This window comes from Elephas maximus, chromosome 4 (assembly GCF_024166365.1).
Source record: "Elephas maximus indicus isolate mEleMax1 chromosome 4, mEleMax1 primary haplotype, whole genome shotgun sequence".
NCBI lineage: Eukaryota > Metazoa > Chordata > Mammalia > Proboscidea > Elephantidae > Elephas > Elephas maximus.
The window spans coordinates 40,257,634-40,275,249 of NC_064822.1; the positions used below are offsets into that span (position 1 = coordinate 40,257,634).

Genomic DNA, 17,616 nt, shown 5'->3' on the forward strand with positions numbered 1-17,616 from the left:
GAATTGAAACCAATAGTTGACACCAATATTCCGTCCTCAAATACACGTAGACGGAATAAGCATTAGACTATGTTTTTCACATTTAAATGAATAATACAAAATGCATATCTCCATGTAGGAAGGAAAGTGTGCCCTTGGGTTGTATCAGTGATGGTGATTATGAAATCCATACTAAATGATTTCCTTAATTTGTGTGTGTGTGTGTGTTCAGATTGGGAGTAAGCACGGTGAGCCAAGGTGGCAAACCATTTATGTGCCAAGATCACGCTGCCCTGTTACACGAGGCAGTTGGAGTCACTGGGGTGTGTGTGGAAAGGAGGGCATTATTGGTGTAGACCCCCCTACTCGTGTGTTTAGGAACCTAAGAGACCTAAGTGCGAACACAGCTTCCAGGATAAGCATCCTTGAGCTCTGGTGTCACACCGGGTCTGATTGGACTCTATGAAGTCCCTTTGAGAGTAGCATCCTCCCCCAGTTTTTATAAGTTTTTCAAAAACCAGGTTTTTATTAATCCACAGAAAATGCAGTCTTATAGTCTCTTCTGAAACCAAGGACACCCATCTCCAATCAAATCACAATAAAAATTGTGCCGAAATAATGAAAGTGTACGGAATATCTGTAGCCAAAGTGTCTTTTTGTTGTTGTTGTTGTTGTCGTTGGCTGCCTCAAGTTGGGCCCAGGCTCATGGTGACCCTGTGTACAATGGAACAAAATGCTGCCTGGTTCCGTGCCATCCCCATGATTAGTTGTGGATCAGACCGTGGTGATCATTGTTTTCATTGGCTGATTTGTGGGAGTAGATCACGAGGCCTTTCTTCTAAAGATCCTTTAGACATTCAGTATTTAGCTAGTATATATTTACATACCTAAGTATAGCTTACTGCAGATTTTTAAACCAATGAATGAATAAATTTTTTTGTAACCTTGATTGTTTCAGTCCATTCCCTTAGTTTAAGCACATTATAACACATTTATACTCTCCCATCCTGTGTGGGGACAAAGAGGCAAAGCCTTATTATTACTGTATGGAGAGTACAGTATGCAGTAGTTTTCTAAGGCTGCTGTAACAAACTACCACGGACTGGGTGGCATAAAACAACAGCAATTTATTCTGTCACAGTTCTGGAGGCTAGAAGTCCATAATCAAGGTTTCAGCAGGGTTGGTCCCTTCTTGAGGCTGTGAGGGAGAGTCTGTTTCATGCCTTTCTCTTAGTCTGGTGGTTACTGGCAATCCTTGGCATTCATTGGCTTGTAGACGTATTTCTTTTTAATTTCTGCTTCTGTTGTCACATGGTGTTCTTTCTGTGTGTGTCTATCTCTGTTCTTTTTCCTAAGGATTCACCCTACTCCAGTATGACTTCATCTTAACTAATTACATCTTCAAAAGATGTTATTTCCAAATAAGACCACATTCTGAGGTTCCAGGAAGTACATGAATTTCGAGGGGCGGTATTCAATCTAATAACTTAATACTCAGTAATTTTTGGTTTTATTTTTATTTTTAACACACACACACAGTACACACCCAGAGTATTGCTTTGTGAGAAGATTTGTGTGTAAAAGACTTAGAGACCTTTTTGTATTCTAGCTCTTTCCTAATTGTATATTCTTGGGCACATCACTTGGCTATTCCATGTATGTTTTTTCTACTTTAAAATGGGGATTCTGTTAATAGCCCACTGTAATACAAAAGGTTGTTCAGTAAAATTAGGTAACATGTCAGATGTATACAGACATGAGACATTATTTCTTTCCTTTCTTCACCTGCCCCCATGAGCACTACTTAATCCTTTGAAATGATATTTTTTTTCCCAACAGTAGTTCAAAGTTTAATGGGTTTTCTGTCTGCTCTGCTTCTATATGTTTTTTGTAGATTTTCTTTGCCCTTTCTTATATTTTTTTATTCTTTAAATAAAAAATTTTTGTTTGTTTTGGTTTTGTGTGTGTATATGTGTGTTTGGTGCCAAAACCCAGGATCAAACCCCCCCCCCAAAAAAACTAATCAAAGATTCTTAATTTTGCATATAATGCATTAAACTAGTATATTTGGCATACATTTGTGATCTTTTTTAATTGAAGTATAGTTTACGCACACAAAATGCACAGAACGTAACTGTATAGTTGCTTGCATTTTGAAAAATGTGTGTACCCATGTAACCAACACCCCAGTTAAAATATAGAGCATTTCCATCAGCCCAGAACGTTTGGCAAAAGTTTGTGTTTGGGAATGGCTCATTTCCCCAAAATTCTTACCTGGTTTTCTTGCTTTGGAGCAGGTAAATCACCTCTTCATGTTATTGGTGTCTCTTTGATACTTGAACAGTCTTTCTGAATTAGCTGCCTTTTTCTAGTGACTTGCTTTTTTGACTAGGAGCCCTAGTGGCACCATGGTTAAGAGCTACGGCTGCTAACCAAAAGGTCAGCAGTTCGAATCTACCGGGCGCTCCTTGGAAACACTATGGGGCAGTCCTACTCTGTCCGCTAGGGTCGCTATGAGTCAGAATTGATTCAAGAGCAATAGGTTTGGTTGTGGGGGGGGGCTTTTTTGAGCGGGGACAGTTTGCCTTCTCTTTCTATATGACTTTTTTTGTGTCATTCTTTCTAATATCTTCCATTTTCAGCTGCTGCTAGCAATATGTTGAACAGTTTAAGTTCAACTGTGAGTCACCTTCCAAAGAGGTCACTGAAGGGTCATTAAAGGTTCCGTACAAGAAATGTTTATTAACATTGTCCCTGAAATTTCTTACATTGTCTGACCCATCACCACCCACAATTTATTTAGTTTTTGTGTATATAAATGCTTTCTCTCTCCTGAAGAATTTAGTAAAGTATAGCTAAAGTCTTAGTTATTGTCAAATAAAAAAGCTTAAAAGCAAACCAGCCATTTCTTTGCAATGGAAATAAATATTTTGTCTATTTGCAACACTCTTTTTCCTCTTAGTAAATACATGACTCCTGGTTAGTTAAAAAGTACCTATGTTGCATTTCAAGTCCCTTATTGGTGATTAAAAACCTTCTTTAGATGTAAAAGTTATCCATAAATAAGGCTTTCAAAATACTATTGAAAGTTGCCACCCATCATTCCATTTTTACTCTCTGAATTAATACCTAAATTAATACCTTAGGAATATTTTAAGTGAGCATTACTTATTAGAACGTTTTTTTAAAGTATCTAACGTGTGTTTGTTCTACCTTCCCTGTATATTTACACCTCTTCGATTTTGCTTTATGAGCGGCAAAAGCAAACTGTCACTATTTGCTGTAAATTGAAGCTTTTAATAACTATGTCTGTTCTACAACATTTGTCAGCTTTGAATATTCTGTCAGTAGAAAATAAAAATAGCAGGGAAACTCAGCAGCAGTGACACCGAGAATTTATCTGTGCATGCTAAAGTAAGGTAAGAAAATATAGTCTTGAAGAATGAGCATTTGGCATTTTTCCTTCTAATAATGTAAATTTGAACTGGCTCTTCATCGAATAAATTTTAGATGAAAAGTTGGCAAAATGAATGAATAAGTTCCATCATTAAACATAGAACACCTTTTAGCCTAGAAAGAATAGATTACTTCAGTTCATTGATTCAATCATATATGACTTGTTTGACGTAAGCCTGAAAAATAAGTTTTATAAGTACATAAAAAGAAACATGATAGCTCAGTAGTAAAAATGTTGAGGCACAGAGAATTTAAATTTTTAACCTATTTTGTAGTAAAAATTCATGTGCAGAAGATCATCTTGGATATGTGACAATAAAAAATTAATTTATCTAATAAAGGTGATTCAAGTAAATCAAATCTAAATAAATTCCATAGTCTCCATTTTTGTTCATAAATTGTGTGTATCGGTTATAAATATTAAAGGCATGTATGAAATATGTATTATGAAATAGTCACTGCTTTCTCTTTTTAGAAAAAAACAAAGTTTTTCAGGACTCCTTATGGGTGCTGACTTTCAGATTGTTAGTTTAGACTCAGTTCTTGCCATTGTACCTTTTTTCCTTTTCTTTGACCATCTCCTGCAAAGAGTCTCTTTTCAAAAGATTGTTGATGTTACTAGGTGCCCACGAGTCTATTTTGACTCATAGCAACCCTGTGTGACAGGGTAGAACTGCGCCATGCGGTTTTCTAGGCGGTAATCTTTACCGGAGGAGCCCTGGTGGTGCAGTGGTTAAACCCTCTACTGCTGACCAGAAGGTCAGCAGTTAGAACCCACCAACTGCTCAGCGAGAGAGAGATGTGGCAGTCTGCCTCGCTAAAGATTACAACTTTGGAGACCCTGTGAGGCAGCTCTGCTCTGTCCTGCAGGGTCGCTATGAGTCGGGATCTGTACCCATAACCTGTTCCAATGGAGTCAATTCCGACTCATAGTGACCCTATAGAACAGAGTAGAACTACCGCATATGGTTTCCAAGGAGCGCCTGATGGATTCGAACTGCTGACCTTTTGGTCTGCAGCTGCAGCTCTTACCCACTCTGTCCAGGGTTTCCTGAGTCAGAATATGAGTGGGCAATCTTTACGAGAGCAGATTGCCAGCTCTTTCCCTTGTGGAGCTGCTGAGTCATTCAAACCATCGACCTTTCAGTCAGCAGCTGAGCACTTAACCGTTGTGCTACTAGGGCTTTTTTTTTTTTCAAAAGATACCTTTATCATTATCTTTGCCAATAACAGTGAATGTTAAGCATCTACTATGTAGCCCTATCCGATAACCGTTGACAATAGGTGGGCACTATTTTAATAGAGTAGGAAGAAAAGTGTTGTCAAAAGTGTGCTTAACTGTGCTAAGAACAGCCTTCATTTAAACCTCTATTGTAACAGAAAGATGATTAATGAGACCATGTGAACTTGCCTTATTCTGCTCAGCTTTTTGACATACCTGCAAATATAAGATTTTTCAAGAGCCACAATGAGCTAAAGAGATGGTCTCCGCTTTGTACAGAATGGATATGCCTGCACGTTTTAATTTTGTTTTAGTGTTATTCCATTATGACGGATTGAGCCTGAGGGAAAGGATGAATTAATTGTTGTCAAAATTAATGAGGTAATTACATATGTGTAATTTTCCAAAGCACTCTACAATTGTATTTCTCAGTAATTAGAAATGTCTAGTTCTAATTTATCCTTTGAAAGGAGCCCTGGTGACAGTGGTTAAGTGTTCCACTGCTAACTGAAACGTCAGCGGTTCAAACCCACCAACTTTCTGCAGAAGTTCTATTCTAGCCTGCATGGTTGCTGGAAGTCAGAATTCTACTCAGAAGGCAATGGGTTTGGCCTAACCCATCCTGTGGAGGAAGTAGAATTTAAGAAGACTTTCAAATGGCAAGATGTGTTGTATTTTGTTTTTTAACAAAAGTTCTAGAACAGTGTTAAAAAAACCAAAACCAAACCCACTGCCATTGAGTCGATTCTGACTCATAGCGAGTCTATGAGTCTGTAGGACAGAGTAGAACTGCCCTGTAGTGTTTCCAAGGAGCACCTGGCGGATTTGAACTGCCAACCTCTTTGTTAGCAGCCGTAGCACTTTACCACTACACCACCAGGGTTTCCAGAACAGTGTTAGGTACTATGAAGTGTTTTTGATAGTGGTAAATTGGGAATTTATCAGTGAATGTGAATGAGTTTGTTTTTTTCTAAAATGCTGTTGTGTTCCATCAAGTTGATAATGACTCATAGCGACCCTACAGGACAGAGTAGAACTGCCACGTAGGATTTTCTAGGCTGTTATCTTTTTGAGAGCAGATCGCCAGGTATTTTCTCCCACAGAGCTGCCCATTGGTTTGAACTGCCAACCTTTCAGTTAGCAACAGAGTGCTTAACCATTGTGCTCCAGGGCTCCTTTTTCTAAGATAATTTTGTTTCTCATAAAATTTCACTTCAAATAAGATTGAAGGATTGAATTCCAGTAAAATTGGGCATTAATAGCACATTAATGTTTTTTAGTTTTTATGTTGAATTCAGTGAAGAATTCATTCATGCTCTGTCTAACCCTCTAGAAAAATCACTTCTATAAAGAACTTAATAGGAAGACAGGAGATAGCTCTACTCTGGTATTTTCTCCATCCTGATCTGTAAGGTAGTGGTCACAAGTCAATGGAATTTCTTTCTTTCTTTGTGTGTGTGTGTGTGTGTGCACCTCCCATTTAGGGAGGAGTCCCCAGGTGGTGCAAACAGTTAAGCGTTCGAGTACTAATCAAAAGGTCAATGGTTTCAACCCACCCAACGGCACCATGGAATAAAGGCCTGGTGATCTGCTTCCAAAAGGTCACAGCCTTGAAAACCCTGTGGAGTAGTTCTACTCTGTACACATGGAGTTGTCATTGAGTCAGAATCTACTCGACCGCAGTGGGTAGTTGCCCGAGTTCCTGACTGTTGGAGACACACAGTGTCTGCGTTCATTCACAGTAACAGATATACTCTATCCCTGTCAGACACCCCCCATCCTACCTCAATCTTGGCTCCCATAGATCGGCATGTGTGAAAAACATTCAAAGGGGATGGCAACTAACAACAACAACCCATGTAGGAAAGTTAAAATTGTTTTAGTTTTTTTCTTTTTTTAGCAGGTCTGATTTAAAGTACCTCTTAGGATTTACAAAGCTATGTTTTGGGTTCTTTCAGGTACAGTATTTCTTTTTAAATACTGATAAAGTGCTCCCCTTTGAATTTTTTTTAATTTTGTTAATTTATTTGGATAATAAGTTATTCCTGTTGTTTGGATATTGAAGAAATAAGATGCATATCTCAGAGAAGTAGAGTAATTCAATTGTCGGTTTTCACATATGCCGAATATGTGTTTTCGTGATTCACAAGGGCCACTTTTAATCTGCGTTTGTTAGGGTATTTGTCTTGTTTGTGAATAAATTAGAGTGAAAACCTTTTTAAGTTAAAGCTGCATTGATGGTTCAAAAAATAAATTAAAATTAAAGATGAGATTGTTTAAATCTTTGATTTAAGCAAGTTCATAAAGTTTTTGTCGTTTTTTAAAAATAATTATTTAAATAGATTTCCCTTAATTATTTAAAATTCTCAGAACAGAATCTCATTTTACAGGACATCTAGTGGAAAGAGGAAAATGAATGTATACAGAAAAGAATTTCTTTGTAAATAAATGAGATCTAAAAGTCAGCTGCTATAACTAACGCTTTTATACTTTGTGACCTTGGACAAATTATTTAGCAGTTTTGGGCCTGCTATTTCCTGTCTTTAGTAGTTAGGTTAAACCCAAACCAAACCTGTTGCCATCAAGTCAATTCTAACTCACAGCGACCCTATAGGACAGAGTAGAACTGCCCCATAGGATTTCCAAGGAGCACCTGGTGGATTCGAACTGCCAACTTTTTTGGTTAGCAGCGTAACTCTTAGCCACTATGCCACGAGGGTTACCAGTAGTTAGGTTAAGCAAAGTTAAAAATATAAAACAGTGTCTTGCTTTTCACCAGCAAAGTGTGAATTATAAGAACACTTTATCCTACAGCTGCTGTATATATTCCAGGTACATTTCAGTCTCTGTAAGCCATTGCTTTCAGAAAAATAAACTTTTATTTGTTTTAATCATATTTTTACCTCCCTCACTCTTGTCCCCTCCCTGCTGCCTCAAATAAGTTCTAGACTTGACTAATCTGAGATTCAGATTTTAGTCCCGTGAATTCCCCCAGTTTGAGACCCATGACCAGCTGTGACGTGTTCACAGACAGTGTGAGGAAGGAAAGCAATAAGCAGTGTGCTCAGTCAGACAGTCAGCACATTAGTCAGTCAACACCTGAGGAATCAGATTGACTGCCCTCGATTTTTCATTTAATTTTGTTGTAGTTGAGAATATACTCAGCAAAGCATATACCATTTCAACCTGGCCTTGGTTTTTTAAGCTATTTTTGAACTTCCTTAAAACCGAAAACACCAAACCCATTGCCACTGAGTCAATTTCAACTCATAGCACCCCTATAGGACAGAGTAGAACTGCCCCATAGAGTTTCCAAGGAGCGCCTGGTGGATTCGAACTGCTGACCTTGTGGTTAGCAGCTATAGCTCTTAACCACTATGCCACCAGGGTTTCCTTGAACTGCCTTAGTTTCCCCAAAATGATCAGTCTTTGAGAGACTAAAGGAAAAAGTGATTCAGAGAGAGTTCATTCTGAAGTAAGTGTATAGTAGGTTACTGGCCATCTCAGTTCCTGCTTATGTGCCAGTCAAAGAGGAGTCAGGTTCCAGAGATCTTGGTGTTTTTTGGTTTTTTTTTTTTAAATAGCTTTATTGAGATATAATTCACATACAGTTCACCCATTTACAGTCCACAATTCAGTAGCTGTAAGTATGTTCACAGGGTGAGCCCCTGTCACCACAATCAGTCCATTATTCCACAGGGAAATCCTGTGCCCCTTAGCCATCGCCCCAACTCCCCCATTCCTTCTGGTCCCAAACAAGCACTAATCCACTTTCTGTCTCTATAAATTTATCTATTCTGGACTTCCATATAAATGGAGTCATACAATATGTAACTTTTATGACCAGCTTCTTTCAATTTTAGTGTTTTCAAGGTTGACCTGTGTCATAGCATGTATCAGCTGTGACCAAATAATATTCCATCATATGGCTGTATCACATTGTGCTTATCCATTCATCAGCAACGGACATTTGGGTTGTTTCCACTTCTGCACTATTACAGATAATACTGCTATGAACATTTTTGTACGAGTTTTTGTGTAGACATATGTTTTCATCTCTTTTGGGTATATATTGCTAGGTCATACGATGACTCTATGTTCGACTCTTTGAGGAACTGCCAGACTGTTTTTCATAGTGGCTACACCATTTTACCTTCCCATCAGCAGTATATGAATGCTCCAATTCCCCTACAGCCTGAACACTTGTTATCTGTCTTTTTTATTCTAGCCTTCCTAAAGGGTATGAAATTGTATCTCATTGTAGTTTTGATTTGCAGTTCCCTGATAGATAATGATGTTGATCATCTCGTATACTTATTCACATGTTTTAATATTAATTACACTGTCTTGAAAATTAATGCTTACTCCCATAGTGATAAAGTTAGCACTCCGAAGTGTCTACTACCAAGTGCCATGTCTGTATATACTAACCCCTGAAGCTGGAAAGAGCTTTGCGCTCCACCTCCATGGCACACAGGGTAGAAAGAAGAAAAAAAAAAAGGAAAATGTATGAATAAAGTCTTAGGGGAGCAGTGCTGGAAGTGAGGGTAAGGAAGAGTGAGAACATGTGAGTAAATCTGCTGGAGAGGAGATTGGTCAGAAAAAAGAAGTCACAGAGAAGTGTTGATTCAGGTGTAAACAATTGCAGTGTTCAGGCATAGAACTAAGGTGGAAAGGCATGGTCCATGACTACAGGAGCACTGGCCCTTGTGAGTCTTGATTCTTGACAGCTAAGATGTTTTAGCCCAGAGTTTAATATAACACTCTTAACTTGGTGTCTTTCTTCGTTACTAAAACCCTCCTGATTAGAGAACGTGCTTTCTCTTATCAGGTAAGACAGGGCAAGATATCAAAAGACCACTGAGCAAGACCTGTGTCCATTTAGTCCAAAAACTGCTTTTTTGTTGTTGTTGCTGTTTGGATCCATGTAATAATCCCTTTAAGTGCTAGGCTTATATCTCAAAAATCCTTTCAGAAAAAAAAAATGTTACTTGTAATTTTCAATTTATGGAATATCGAATGACTTCCCTGGGTCCTTTGCATACCTGAAAGAAACTTTTCCTTTCAGAAAATGTGTTACAGCTAGTTAGCTGTCATTGAGTCATCTCCACCTCATGGCGATCTTATGTGCCTGATCCTGTGTTATCCTCACAATTGCCAGCATGTTCGTATCCATTGTTGCAGCTATTGTGGCAGTCCATTTCACCAAAGACGCTGGCCTTCTGCTCCACCTAATGTGATGTCCTCATCCCGGGATTGACCCCTCCTGATGATGGACCCAAAGCAAATGAGTTGGACAGTGTTCTATTGTGATCCTTAAGGTTTTCATTGGCTAGTTTTCAGGAATAGATCTCCAGGCCTTTCTCTTTGCCGATGATTAAATATTTTTATTTTCAGTTTTTAAAATAATTCTTTTTCTAATATCTTGTATAATGATATAAAGCATCTTCCATAAAGCATGCAAATAAAACCACTGTCTGTACTAAGTCTCACCCAGAACATTTCTGCCTCTTAAAGAATCTCCATGATAGTCCTTAAAAGAGGTACAAGAGAGGGGACTTTCAGCAGTCTTGACTAGTCCAAATCCTTATTTATGTTTACTAAATTTGACACTCTGACATGGTATTTTAGAAACCCATATAAAATTATTTTGCCTGTTGATTATGGCAGTTGATGGCTTAAGGAAAAATATATTTGTATCTTGAAACTTATGGAACCATTCCAATATCACTGCTTTTTTTTTTTTTAATAAAGATGTATAAAGAAGGAAATAGTTTAAACATAGAAGAAAATATTCTTTGATGGTTACGAGGGAGGGAGGACAAGGGGTATTCACTAATTAGACAATAACTATTTTAGGTGAAGGGAAGACAACACACAACACAGGAGAGGTCAGCACAACTGTACTAAACCAAAAGCAGAGAAGTTTCCTGAATACAGCCGAATGCTTCAAAGGCCAGGGGAGCAGGGATGGGGGCCTGGGGACTATCTAGGTCAACTGGCATAACAAAATGTATTAAGAAAACGTTCTGCATCCCACTTTGGTGAGTGGCATCTGCAGTCTTAAACACTAGCAAGCGGCCATCAAAGGCGTATCCATTGGCCTCAACCCACCTGGAGCAAAGGAGAATGAAGAACACCAAAGACACAAGGTAAATATGAACCCAAGAGACAGAAAGGCCCACATAAACCAGAAACTACATCAGCCTGAGACCAGAAGAACTAGATGGTGCCCACTTATAATCAATGACTGTCCTGACAGGAAACATAACAGAGAATCCCTGATGGAACAGGAGAAAAGTGGGATGCAGACCTTAAATTCTCGTAAAAAGACCAAGCTTAATGATCTGACTGAGACTAGAGGGACCCCGGAGGTCATGGTCCCCGGACCTTCTGTTGGCCCAAAACTAGAACCATTCCCGAAGCCAACTCGTCAGACAGGGATTAGACTGGACTATAAGACAGTAAACGATATTGGTGAGGAGTAGGCTTCTTGGCTCAAGTAGGCACGTGAGACTATATGGGCAGCTCCTATCTGGAGGCAAGATGAGAAGGCAGAGGGGGACAGGAGCTGGCTGAATGGACAGGGGGTATACAGGGTAGAGAGGAGGGGGTGTGCTATCTCATTATGGGGAGAGCAGCTAGGAGTACATAGCAAGGTGTTTGTAAGTTTTTGTATGAGAGACTGACTTGATTTGTAAACTTTCACTTAAAGCACAATATTAAAAAAATATAAAGAAGGGTACTGGAAAATCAAAGCTATTAAATATTGTCACAAAATTTCCTTGATTTTATTTTCCTATAGATAAAATTAGATCAGGAATAAAGAGCTTTCTGGAATGCTTTCATGAAAAATTGGCTTTTGCAGAAATGGCTGTGAAATAACTAAAGCTCAAGTGTTTGTACTAGTATTTTCTTAAATGTAATTTAACGTATAATACTTATTTTTGCTTATAAAAATCACCTTTATTACTCGTACTGAGAAAACTTGCATTCATGTTCCCTTCTGCTGTGGATATTACTCCACAGTTCATCAGAAATATTCCTTTTCCCTTTGTTCTTTCTAAAGATCCATTTAGCATACAAAATCAGAACTATGCACTATACAGGCAGTTGATCCCACAGGCCATGGAGACTCACAGAGTCTGGTTCAGATCCTGGCATCACAATTTTTTAGCTGCATGACCTTGAGCAAGTCTCTTAACCTCTCTTAGGTCTCAGTTTCCTCTCTCGTAACATGAAAATCAATAACAGCGCGTACATCCTAGGGTTACTGTGAGGAATAAAGAAGATATTTCATGGAAAGCACACAGCAGAGTGCTGGCATGTGAGAAGCACCCCATCATCAACCTATAATTGCCGTCATTGTGGTTTTATCTATTTAGTGGGATAGGAGAGCCTTTAAATTCATATCCCTTAGACTATTAAGAAGGTCCCTGGGTGGCACAAACAGCTTATGTTCTAATACTAACCCAAAGGTTGGCCATTCGAACCCGGCCAGTGGCACTGTGGAAGAAAAGTCTGGTGATCTGCTTGCATAAAGGTTATAGCCAAGAAAACCGTATGGAAGAGTTCTACTCCGTAACACATGGGGTCACCATGAGCTGGAATCGACTCAACGGCAGCAGGTAAAGACTATCAAGAAATGTTTTTTGTTGTGATGATGCTTCAGTTTAAAGACATGGACTTCCTATGTTATTTCTAAGTAATCCCCATTTGGATGAGCAGTGGGTGAGTTGTTGATAATAATAACCACAGCTTCTTTTTCTTGAGGCCTTGGCCTGTGCCAGGTACAATTCCAGGAGTTGTGCAGGTACTTTCTAATTTAGCCTTAACAACCCTACAAGGCTGGAGTTATTATTATCTTTATTATGATGATTTAGAACCTGAGGCACAGAGAAGTTAGGTAGCTTCCCCAAGTTCACATAGTTAATAAAGATGACACTAGGATCAATGACTATATGGGTCATTTTACATATGATCCCTTTATGTTATTTGAGTGAATGTGAATATGATGCAGAAGTTTGTCATTTTAATTCTTGGAGGAGGAGGAGTAACATAATAAGAGTTCACCATGTACTTATTCGGAGCCCTGGTGGTACAGTGGTTAAGCGCTGTGGCTACTAATCAAAAGGTCAGCAATTCGAATCTACCAGCTGCCCCATGGAAACCCTATGGGCAGTTCTACCCTGTCCTATCAAGTTGATATGAGTCAAAATCAACTCGATGGCAATGGGTTTGGGTTTTTCTTTTTTTAAATATACTTATTTAGTAGCCTAATTTTAGTATAATACTTAATTCATATAATGTATTTAGAAATCTCTTAATTTATCATAAATGATGCTTTTGTTCCAAAAGTGCAAAGCTAACTAATTTAATGAATTCGTTAATGTTTGAGCATTATTTGCATACTGAAAATAAGTTTTTCCATCTTCAAGTATCCGATAGAAATCTACTCTGAAGCAGAGGGTAACCATCAGTTTGAAGGCAATCGTGCTGTTTCTCTTAGTAACAGACGACATCTGTTATCCTTTTCGATAAATCATTGCTATGCATCTGACGTTGTCTAGACAAATCTCTGTGAACCACACGGCTGGGCATTATTGGACTGACTTCTGTATACTGCATCTGATTCTTAAAAAAGCAGTTATCCACAAATCCTTAACTATCCTTCAAGGGGGTATCTCTTTATCACATGCTGTTTTATAAATCCCGTCATTATGAAAATATCGGTCACTGTTTTGTTCTGAGGAAATTAAGCAACAAACATGTATGTTTATCAAAAAGGATTTTTATGTTTTCAGCCCTCACAATTGGTACTTTAATTTGGAGTATTGATACATTTTTGTTTTGGCTTAAATATTGAAAGAATAAAGATGACATTTTACTGTATATAAATTGTACCTCAATACATTTGACTTTTAAAAAGTATAGAATAGCATAAATATCTGAAATGTAGCACAGAATCATATATAGATTCAAAATAGAGAATTGGAGATCTTTATGTGACATCTGTCTTCTCCCGTTTCTGCTTGCTTGCATCTCTGTCTATGCTGCTCCTTATACAACTCAGAAGTGATGAGGTTTAGGACACACTAATAGGGCCCCATTCACATAACAAAGAAAAACCTATTCCCAGATGGAATTAACATCCACAGGTATGTTGTTGTTGTCATGTGCCATCTAGTCGATTGTGACTTATAGCAAACCTATGGGACAGAGTAGAACTGCCCCACAGGGTTCCCAAGGAGTGACTGGTGGATTCAAACTGCCATCCTTTTGGTTAGCAGCCTAAACTCTTAACCACTGTGCCACCAGGGCTCCTACACAGGTTTAGGGGTTAGGATTCCAACACCTATTTGGAGGGGGTGGGGGAAGGATACAGTTCAATCCATACCACAGGCCCATTAAAGTAACACCATCACAGTGAACAGGGAAAGTCTTTGGCTATAGATTGTCCTGATAAAGATGTGATTATGCCAACGAGTACTATAGATAGTGAGGTGTCTGTGTGTGTGTGTGTTTTAATTCTTCAGTCTGCTTTGAGGAGGAAAGAAAACCTGATAACATAAACAATTGGAAGGAGAAAAGGTTGTCATGTCAAGTGATTCCCTGCATGGTTCGGCCGAGCCCTGACCTTAATGGTGGTGATGGTTGGAAGGATGTTAAACGTCTCCTTGCCTTATAGTAGTGCTGTCAGAGGACACGTTGCAGAAGTACATTCCCTTAGTCCATAGACACTGGTTGAGCACCTATGTTACATTTGCAACAGGCCCTCTGCTGGGATTCAGAGATGCCTGCAGACGGATGTGTTCACTGCCCACATGAAGCTCACAGTACAGTAGGGGAGGCACATATGATCACATAGCCCCGAGAATAAATGTATGTTACATACTATAGTAAGTATTAAAAAGGAAAGGCACTCAGTGCTCTGAGAGCCTATAACGGGAGTCCTGACAGTTAAACAATGATAGGAAAAGTGGCAGGAGCCACTAGATGAAGGGATGAGAAGGGTAAGTAAAGTGGAGGGGAGCCTGGGAGGGGTTCCAGGCCAAGAGAACCACAGATGGAAGGGCCCAGTGGGAGGGCAGAGTGAGGGCAGGACACATTTGAGGAACTGACTGTGTTTAGAGCAAGAAAGTTGGTCCCATGTGAAGTCAGTACTCCGGGCAGGGGCTGGCTTATACCCACCTGGTAGCCCATGTTAAGGATTTTTATCCCAGTGTAAAGGGAAATAAATGACAAGTGTGAAAGGTCTAGGGTGTGATCAGATTTGCTTTTTGAAAAGATCACTTTAGCAGAATTGTAGAGATAGATTGAAGGGGAAAGTAGGAGTGGAGAGACCAGAGGGGCCAAAGTGAGAGACAGTGGTAACTTGGATGAGGGTGATGATGACGAGGTTGAGGTTGAGAGCATTATTTAGGGGTGAGAATTTGGCAGCAGCTCTTAAGTGATGGTTGAGATCACTGGGTGGTGCAAACAGTTTACAATTGTCTACTAACCTAAAGGTTGGTGACTCGAACCCACCCAGCAGCACTGTGTAAGAAAGACCTGGCGATCTGCTTCTGTAAGATTACAGCCAAGAAAAACCTATGGGGCACCGTGAGTCAGAACGAACAGCGGCGGGATTGGTTTGGCCATGGAAGTGATGGTTGGGTAAGAGGAAGAATGAAGTGTCAAGATTTGTTGGGGATGAGGGGTTGTGTTCCCACAGGCAAAATAAAAGTAAAAGGTCTAAAATTAAAAGTAACAATTCAAAATAACTAGAGTTCATCATGCTATACATTTTGTTCCCTCTGTTACGATTTTCCTAACTTTCTAGTTCAACTCAAGCAGGAAGATGGGGTGCTTGTGAAGAAGCTTTGGACCATTAACTTTGCAGATGCCCCATGCTAGATCGCTTCCAATTAATATGAATTGGGGGTTCGGTATTAAACCTCTCTAAAATATATTGTCTCGTTTATATTTAAAAAAAAAAAAATACAACTTCTGAGCACTTATTTTGAACTTGCCGGTGAGATAGGTGCTAAACCGGCTGTCTGCATGAATTGCAGTGTTGCTGTAAATATTTCCAGGCCCAGACAGGTAGATGCAATAGGAAAAACCAGAACAAATTCTTAGGATGCCAATATTGTCACAAAGTCTCCATGCAGAATGAAGTTGTTTGACAAAGTGTTTCCCTGGTGATTTGGCTGCAGATGAAAACGTCTTCAGCAATAAAATTCTGCGCTTGAGTCTCAGCTCTGTGCACTCATCAGTCAGCAAGTGACAGATCAAGGATCTTTCTTGCTGTATTAGTTAATATCTTGGCAGAAATATGTGAAACATTGTTATGCCCCTCAGTTTCTGTGCATAAATTTTTTTTTTCTACCTTTAAACACACATTAATTTCACCAAAATATTTTGCTGGCTCTAAATTTATTACTAATCAATAGTATTACATCAGAACAGAGATGAAGAGTTTTTTATTACAAGGGTTTTCTTAGTTACCAGTACTTGGAGACTTCTTATAGCTAGAGCTGCTCTTCTGCCATCATTTGCAAATGCTTTCATGGAAATTTAAGGGTTGGAAAGGCTATTAGTGATGAAGCATATTTTAATTATAGTAACTGAATAAGCTGCATACAGCTTTGTGGATTAATACATTATTGTTTAATAGGTCCAAGTCACGTGTGATGTTAATCACACTTCTTATTGTGGCCGCAGTTTTATTGGCAATGGTGTTTTATAACTTAATAATTTATTCATAATTAGTTCAGAAGTTCCATTTGCGTGATATCGAAGAAATCATTTACCCCGTACATTACCACTCATCATCAGGAACCAAGTCCTTCAGGGCCACAACCAAATCACTGTCCGAGATCATTTTGCCTGAAAGGATATTTTTAATAATGAGATCATTTTACACTGCATTATGTTATTTCTGTTGATGTCAAGCCTAGGTCTTACAAAGTCATTTAAAAAACAATAATTCCACACACATTTAAAAAGCGTGAATTATCCAGTGAAGTCTACCTCCGTTCTTTAAGGTATGAAAACCATAAGGTATTTGGGTTGATGTCTTATTTTAGAGTTCTCTCGTCTAAACACTGCCTCTCCTCCCTTCATCAGTCCCGCCAGGCTTCAGTGCAAGTTAGAAGCTATTATATGGGCTGGATTGAGCTGTGTGTATTTTAATGGCGTGTGTGTTGTACTGTAGGTAACAGTTTGCAAAGCCTCCTCCGTGCATCCTAGCCTCTGGGCATCCATTAGCATCTCCGGGAAAGCACGGCCTGATCCCATCCCAAGCTAACCCTGTGAGTACACTTCAGGCATCTGTCCTTAGGCAGAAGCAAGGAAACAAATACTTAGTGACTGACTACTTTGCAGCAGGCGCTGTGCTAGTTTATACTTGTCATTTTCGTAAAGATTTTGTTTTAAATCATAAACCCACTGGGGTTTCAGTTCTGGAAAGCCTTTTGAGGCCACAAAGTGATATTGAAGGATCTTTAGACTCCAGTGATGTGTTAAGAGGCAATATGTTAGTAAGTATTAAGCAAAAAATGGTGCTGTGTTCAAATAAACTTAGGAAACCTTTGGGAAACTTAGCTTGTTTGCCAGGCATCTCAGACCTAATATGCTGGGGTGCATCCTGAGTATCCAGGGAAGAGGCCCAGTTCACAGCGTTTCCCAAACTTAATTGATTGTAGAACCTTTTTTGGCAGAGTATCTGACCCTCTGTTTCTCTCTCTATAAAATACTTAAAAAGTATTACAGTTAAATTATTCTGTCTACCACACAAATGGTGTCAAGGTAGGAAAAGTAATACGTTAGTATGATTTACAAGCTATAAAGTACTATAAAAATATATTCTGATTATTTTTTCTCCTTTGATCTTTCTGGAATGATGTGCCAACCTCTTTAATTGTTCAGATTCTGGTGCTCTGGATGCTCGAGTTCCTGTACCACTCTTCTCTGTG

At 39.0% G+C, this 17,616-nt stretch overlaps 1 protein-coding gene across 3 annotated transcripts in view; it reads left to right on the top strand.

Moving 5' to 3' along the window:
- Nucleotides 1–17,616, top strand: part of RSU1 (Ras suppressor protein 1) — a 250,025-nt gene that overhangs the window by 169,325 nt on the left and 63,084 nt on the right. The window contains exon 9 of one of the 3 annotated variants that reach the window (XR_007517075.1): nt 12,136–12,285. The exons of the other annotated variants lie outside the window; for them this stretch is intronic. The gene's annotated coding sequence lies outside the window, so the exon portion shown is untranslated. The remainder of the gene's footprint in view (nt 1–12,135; nt 12,286–17,616) is intronic. 3 annotated transcript variants of the gene reach the window in all.